Source organism: Microcaecilia unicolor, chromosome 2 (assembly GCF_901765095.1).
Source record: "Microcaecilia unicolor chromosome 2, aMicUni1.1, whole genome shotgun sequence".
Classification (NCBI taxonomy): Eukaryota; Metazoa; Chordata; class Amphibia; order Gymnophiona; family Siphonopidae; genus Microcaecilia; species Microcaecilia unicolor.
Window position 1 is genome coordinate 603,499,880 of NC_044032.1, and position 7,367 is coordinate 603,507,246.

Consider the following 7,367-nt stretch of genomic DNA (forward strand, 5'->3'; position numbering starts at 1 on the left):
AATGCAGGGCTAGGGTGGGGGTGTAAGGTATGATTAAGGAAGAAGATAGATGAAGTGTTGGTGAAAATAGCGAGAGTAAGAATTTTAAACTGAATTTTGTAGACAGAGGGAATGAGGTAATATGATCATAATTCTTTGCATGTAATAGGATTCAGACAGCAGTGTTTTGGACAGTTTGCAGACACTTCTTTGGTAATTAGGCAGACCAACATAAATTATGTTGCAGTAGTCGAGTCTGGAGGTAATTTAGGCATGAAGAAAGGACAGTCAAGTGGAGTTATCAAGATATGGTTGATAAGTTTCAAAAACAGCATAATGACAAAGCATGGCCTAACTGCAGAAGTTACTTGTGCATCAAATGTCACCTGATAATCAAGATGGATGCTTAAGTATTTTAATGTGTCCACTAAGATGATTAGGGCAAAACAAATAGTTGGGGAGATAAAGGGCAGGATGAGTGGCTAGTAATCCAAGATGCTGTGGTTTTCCCTAGATCCAGAATGAGTCAAAAAGCAAAGAGCCAACTGGAAATAGAATCTAGACAATGTTACATCACTGTAAGGGCTCTTTCCAAGAGTTGTGATTAAAAAGTACTAAAATATCACCTGCATAATAGTAGGCTGAAATAGTGAATGAGCATCATTAATGAGCTTAGGTAAATGTTTAAGAAAAGGGGTGCCAAAAAAAAAAGCCCTGGGGAACTCCTCAAGGCAGATCTTAGGATGTAGAAATGGAAGATGAAAGTGACACTGTAAAGAGTGATTAAAGAGGAAGGAGGTGAACTACTGACTGGCAGTGCCAGCTAATCCAACCTCACATAGTCTGGTTAGGAGCAAAGCAAGATCAATCAGATCAAATGCAGATTTATGGTCTAATGAAATAGCCAGTAAGATACTTGCTCAGATTCAAATGCACTATGCAGGGTATTCAGAAGAACTGTGAGAACAAAGCAGGATATTTAGGTGCTGCTGTTTAGGTACCGCCTTTTAGAAGCCCGGACATTTAGGTGCCAAAGGTCCCTGTAAGTCAATTTTCTCCTTTTCTAATCTTTACATTTACCCATCATAGAAAAAGTAAACCCTTGATCCCAGCCCACTGACCTTTCAGAAGACACCTTATTCTGTGGGGCTCCAGCACACATGCATTGGAGGGCACCTCAACTCATCCTCTCTCTCTCGCTTTTGCTTGCTCTCTCTCTCTCTCTCTCTCTCTCTCTCTCTCTCTCTCTCTCTCTCTCGCTGCCTCTGTGAAGCTCCTGTTCTGCCCTCCCTCTGGGATAATTGGGGAAAACTTCATAGCACGGAAGGTCTGGTCTGCCTCCTGCAGAGGCCTTTCCTCCACAGCACCAACTGCTGAGGAATCCCTGCCTGTATGAATGTTCTGATTGACAGTCTGCTCCTCCTATCATTGCAGGTCCTGTCTCTGACACCACTCATTGTACCCTGCCTCCTAAGAGTAGGATGGGGAGATGACATTTAGATACATTGGAGGAGGCACTACATTAGACACCACGAAGTAAACAAGGTGACAGTTCTGTGGGTGAGCATTTTTGGAAGACTGGCGAGAGGATAAGAGACATTGAAAAGGGATTGGGGTACTGGTGAGGGGTATAGGAGAAGGGGATAAATCTCTGAAGGGGGTTGAGTTAGGGTAGAAAGGGGTTAAAAAGATGGTGAAAGATAAGTTGTTGGGCATGGGGTATAAGGTAACAGGCAGAAGAGTGGTCTTGGAGGCAAGGGAAGGAAGGAGAGACATGGATGGAGCTGGGACTTATAGGATGATGAGATGCAGTGGAGAGAGTAGATAAGGGTAAAGGGGGTGAGTGCAGAGTGTGGGAATGGGGGACTAATGAAGTGGGTGAAAGATGGGGGAGGAATTTAGGAGACTGGGTAAGGGAGAGACAGAGGGGGAAATGGGAGTGCTGGAGAGGGAATGAGAGGGAGATGGTCAAAGCCAGTAGGTAGATGAATACTAAGGACCAAAGAGTGAGAGAAAAGTGTGTGTGTGGGAGAGAGAAAATGTAAAATGAAAGATCAGTGCCAGACAGATGCAGAGAAGGACAGGAAGAAGACAAGAGAAGAGTGGAGAAATGGAAAAGTCAACCTGGAAAAGAATATAGGAGAAGACTGATACATGGAAAGTGGAAAAGAGACAGGGACCAGACCAACTAGAAAAATAGAATGCTCAGACAACAAAGGTAGAAAAGAAAACATTCTTTTTATTTAATGCTTTTTAAGGACTAAGATGTGCCTGCTTTGTGAAATGTACATTTTTTCTATTGTATTTTGTAGAGTACAGGAGAAAATACATGTGTTTCTCTTTTACCAGTATTTGCACTTCTTACAGAGACTGGCATTCTTGAAGAGATCTATATTTCAGTTTTCATGGGCATGTTTTTGTGGTTCCCTATTTTGTATCACATGAGGGTCTGTCCATGTTCTGCATATGTGACTGATGTGACGGATTCTGCTAGCATGTAGTGTTTGTGTAGGAATGTGTAACAGTCCAGCTTGTTACAGTTTTCCAGTAGCAGGTATATTGGTGCTCTAGGGTCCAGTGTAAAATTTATAGTATTGTCTTTTCATAGGTGGGTTAAGACTGTTGTGTGTTAAGTTTTCTGTATAGGTTTTGAGTGTCTTTTTGTAGGGTTTTGTGTTATTTCATAAAGTGTCTGGCCCTATTGTTTTTGATATGCTGGCTTCATATTCAGCATTTTAGCCTGCTGTGTGTGTGTTTTTGTTGTTTTTATTAATAGCCATAATGAATATGTATGAAATGTATATATGAATATGCAAATGTGCCAAGCCACACCCTTTGCCCCACTCCAAATGAAACAGTCAAACTACCCAGTGGTGTGCTGGAGCCGGCTTGCACCGGCTCGCAAGAGCCGCTTGTTAAATTTTGACAGCTCTTGCGAGCCGGTTGTTGTAGGGGGCGAGCCGGCTCCACTGCACGAGGTAAGCATGGCAGGAGGGCGCCATGCTTACCTCTCCTCCCGCTTCCATCCATGTGTAGCGATGTCCTTCGCCCCCCCATCCTCCCCTGCCGTTCCCATCCGTCCGTTTCAATTACCTGCCTCGAAGCGCCGCATTATCTAAAGCCTGCCTGCTGCCCATCTCCAGCTGCCTGCCTTCCCTGCTTGCTTCTCAGGAGTTGGTTCGTGCCCTTAGTCCCGCCTTCTGACGTCATTCTGTCGTCATTTCCTTTTCCTGCGGCGGGACTAAGAGCGTGAACCAACTCCTGAGAAGCAAGCAGGGAAGGCAGGCAGCTGGAGACAGGCAGCAGGCAGGCTTTAGATAATGCGGCACTTCGAGGCAGGTAATTAATGGACGGATGGGAGTGGCAGGGGAGGATGGGAGGGCGAAGGACATCGCTAGACCTGGATGGGAGCGGGAGGGCAGGGGAGGGAGGAGAACTGCTGGGCATGGGTGGGCAGAGGGAGGCAGGGGAGAGAATTGCTGGTCATGGATGGGCAGAGGGGGCAGGGGAGAGAACTGCTGGGCATGGATGGGCAGAGGGGGCAGGGGAGAGAACTGCTGGGCATGGATGGGCAGAGGGAGGCAGGGGAGAGAATTGCTGGGCAAGGATGGGCAGAGGGGGCAGGGGAGAGAACTGCTGGGCATGGATGGGCAGAGGGAGGCAGGGGAGAGAATTGCTGGGCATGGATGGGCAGAGGGGGGCAGGGGAGAGAACTGCTGGGCATGGATGGGCAGAGGGAGGCAGGGGAGAGAATTGCTGGGCATGGATGGGCAGAGGGAAGCAGGGGAGAGAATTGCTGGGCATGGATGGGCATAGGAGAGAATTGCTGGGTATGGATGGGCAGAGGGAGCAGGGGAGAGAAGAGAATTGCTGGGTATGGATGGATAGAGAGGGGCAGGGGAGAGAGGAGAGTTTCAGGACATGGATGGCGGGGAGAGCAAGAGAAATTCTGGACATGGAGAGAAGATAGAGGAAGGAGATTAGATGAGGGAAAAGGAAGTGAGGAGAGAAACTGCACATGGATGGAGAAAATAGGCAGAAGCTGGATCCACTGTACAGTCAAGTATGCGGAGGACCAGAAATGAAGAAGAAAGGAGGAAAGAAAAGAAATAAATGGAAAGGAAGCCCTGGAAACGGAGTCAAGGGAACAGATAGAGAGCAGCAGAATCAGAGAAACAAAGTCACCAGACAACAAAGGTAGAAAAAAAATAATTTTATTTTCATTATAGTGTTTGGAATATGTCCACTTTGAGAATCAGGTGCTGAACGTTAAAAGTTTATGTTTATTTACTTATTTATGGCATTTTATCCCATATTAAACATGAATTAGATTGGAACCTGGGATCATTTAATTTTTTTTTCCTGGAGAGAGTAATGTGTTGGCCGCCGCCCCCCCCCCCCCCCCCCCCCGTGAGTATAGCCAGCTCTGCAATTTTGGGGGGGCGCAGAGGTGGATGTGGGGGCGCCGAGGTGGGGGGGGGCGCCAAGGTGGACCGGGGAGAGAGCCTGTTGTTAAAAATTTACCAGCACACCACTGAAACTACCCCCATGAATATCACTCATTTATGTGCATTTATCAAGAGTTAAACCAACTCCCTTCATTTTGGGACTCTGAACCCTGTATCACTACAAAATAAATGTATATTGATAGCAGACATTTTAACTGATCATAGGTTGGATTTTTTATGTCTCAGAAACCTGGTTTTAAGAGGGTGAGCTTGCTTGTTTGATGCACTGTTGCCTGCTGGGTTTTGATACCATCTCATGATCTCAGCAGACCAAGACGGGAGGGAGAGTGATTATTCATCATTTTTGATGACTTTACATTCTTTAATGAATTAATCTTGTTTCATTTTGATACTTCAAAGCTTTCTTCTTGTTGATAGTTTACCAGCTAACTGCCCCTACTACTGACTAGGTGCTGTGTCCAGATAGTTGATTATGCTTGGAATGAAACTGAACCCTGCTAAATCCATGGCTCTATGCTTTACTGATACTGCCACCTTTCCTGCTTCTATAGTGATACACCACACCACTCTCGTTCTTGGTGTCCTTCTGGATAATAAATTACTTTTGAAAATCTGTTTTTTCTTATTGCAACATCTTGCCTTAGCTCTATATTAGCTTTATTCACATATTCCAACATACCTGTGACTAAAGGACTTGCAGACATGCAAGTATTGGTTTATGCATTAGAGCTTTCGAAATTAGATTATTGCAACTTGCTAACTAATGGCATAAAACAACTCCAAATCATGCAGAATACTGCTGTTAATTCACGAGTCATGGAAATATGATCATTAATACCTTATTGCCCAGTATTGGCTTCAAGTATCTTATAGAATCAGGTTTAAATTCCTCATCTTGGCACACAGAGCATTTTATCAAGGAGTTCCTAAACATATGGTACATTTTTTGATTCAATATACCCCACATCCAAAGCAGGATTTTTGGGCAGCACTGTTTTGGCAGCCCCGTATGGGTGCCGCCATTTGGCCACCTACAAATATTAGTGCCAGACTTTTGGGTACCAAATGGCAGCATCTAAAAGTCCTCTCTGTATTTTTCTCCACCCCCCTTCCCCAGCACTGACCCCTGGTGCAAGATATTTGGCTCACATCTGCGGGCATCACACTGACCTATGGTGCAAGGTGAACATCCTCAAAGCAGGTCATAGCTGCTCCATGCAGTGCAGGCAAGGGGCCTGTTCCGTCCTCTCTATTGTCATCACCTAGGACAGCTATGATCTCCACTGTGCTTTGAGGATGTACATCTTGCACTGGAGGTCACTGCCTGGGGGAGGGAAAGAAGTTCAGGGAAGACGTTTAGATGCCTCTATTTGGGTGCCCAAAGTCCAGCACCCATAAGGCAGTGCCCAAAAGTCATAGGCACACAAATTGTGACACCCAAAAGTCATTTACCACCCAACATCACTTGTTAACGCTTTATGACAGAAAATCTTCTAACTCTTCCTCCTCAGTGGCACGTTTTGAATCTACACAACACCCTGCACTCTTTTTAGTTCCTTCTTTCTGGAATAATTTACCATTTGACCTTAGACTAGAATCTAATTATAAGAAAATTAAATCAAGCCTCAAAAGTTACTTAAAAAGAAAAAAAAAAGCTTCCTGTGATCCATTTGACCCTGTGATGACCAATAATAGCTCTAGTAAATATATATTATTGTAGTTCAGGTTTCTAGGGTTCAAGTGGATTTTTTTAACCAGCTTTTCAGTTGTCAACCCATCCATGCATATATTTATGTACCTTGTCCACTTCTAGCATGCCCATGACAAAGGATCCTGAGGCCCATGGTTTCTGTTGCACCATTGAGTCTCTCTCCTTGGCTTGGTTGGGAAGGACACAGATGAAGACCAGTTCTCTGGATCTGGATTCCCTAAAACTCATATATTCCATTTCTTAACAAAGCAACAAGAGGCTATCTACACTGAATCCACCCAGTCTTCTGCATTATATAGCTTGTGTTTGCCTCTGTATCTAATTAACCAAAATAAAACGTGAAAGTGATTTGATATGCTTTATTAACTTAACAAGCAAAAAAACCCATTTTGGAACAAAGGAAACAGGCCCTAGGAAGGCTGTCGTCTAAGCATTTTCTCGTCTCTCTCCCCTGCCCTCCACTTCATGTCAAGCAATTCTCCCCTGCCCTCCCCTCCCCTCCATGTCCAGCGATTCTCCCCTGCCCTCCCCTCCCTTCCCTTCCCCTTCCGGTCCAGCGATTCTCCCCTCCCCTCCTCTGCCCTCCCATCCCATCTCCATGTCCAGTGATCCTCCCCGCCCCTCCACTCCATACCTGAGGTCGCAGCTGCAGCAGGCTTGACTCGCATCACCTCCAGCCTTCCCTTGCCTTCCTTCTCAGTGTCCCACCCTCCTCTGATATCATTTTGTCTTTCCGCAAGGGCGGGACACTGAGAGGGAAGGAAATACTGTAGGCGAGCTGACGTAAGCTCATTAGCATAAGGTTATGAACCCAGCCAGCCAGCCATCCAGAGATGCAGATTGACCAATTATTATATAGAGAGATATACCATTTGGCACAGCTAAGGTTTTAAAGCAGTTTGCAATAAAGTAAGCACAAAAAATGCTAAAATAAAACAATAATTAAAACCATATCAGTCAACCATTGACTAAAAAATAATGATAACCCTATGCTAATATTTCCCTTAGATATTTCTGTCCTATTTATGCACTCATTCTCATTTACCTAAGTAAAATCTTATAAAAATTGTCCTCTATGGTCACTCTTTGTTATGAATGCTTTCATATGCTAACATTTTTTATTTTTTTCATGCTTATTCTGTGAATGCTTCTCTATAAATGTTCTTTCCATCTGTAGAGGGGCTTTGACGTTCATGAGCATAATCTGC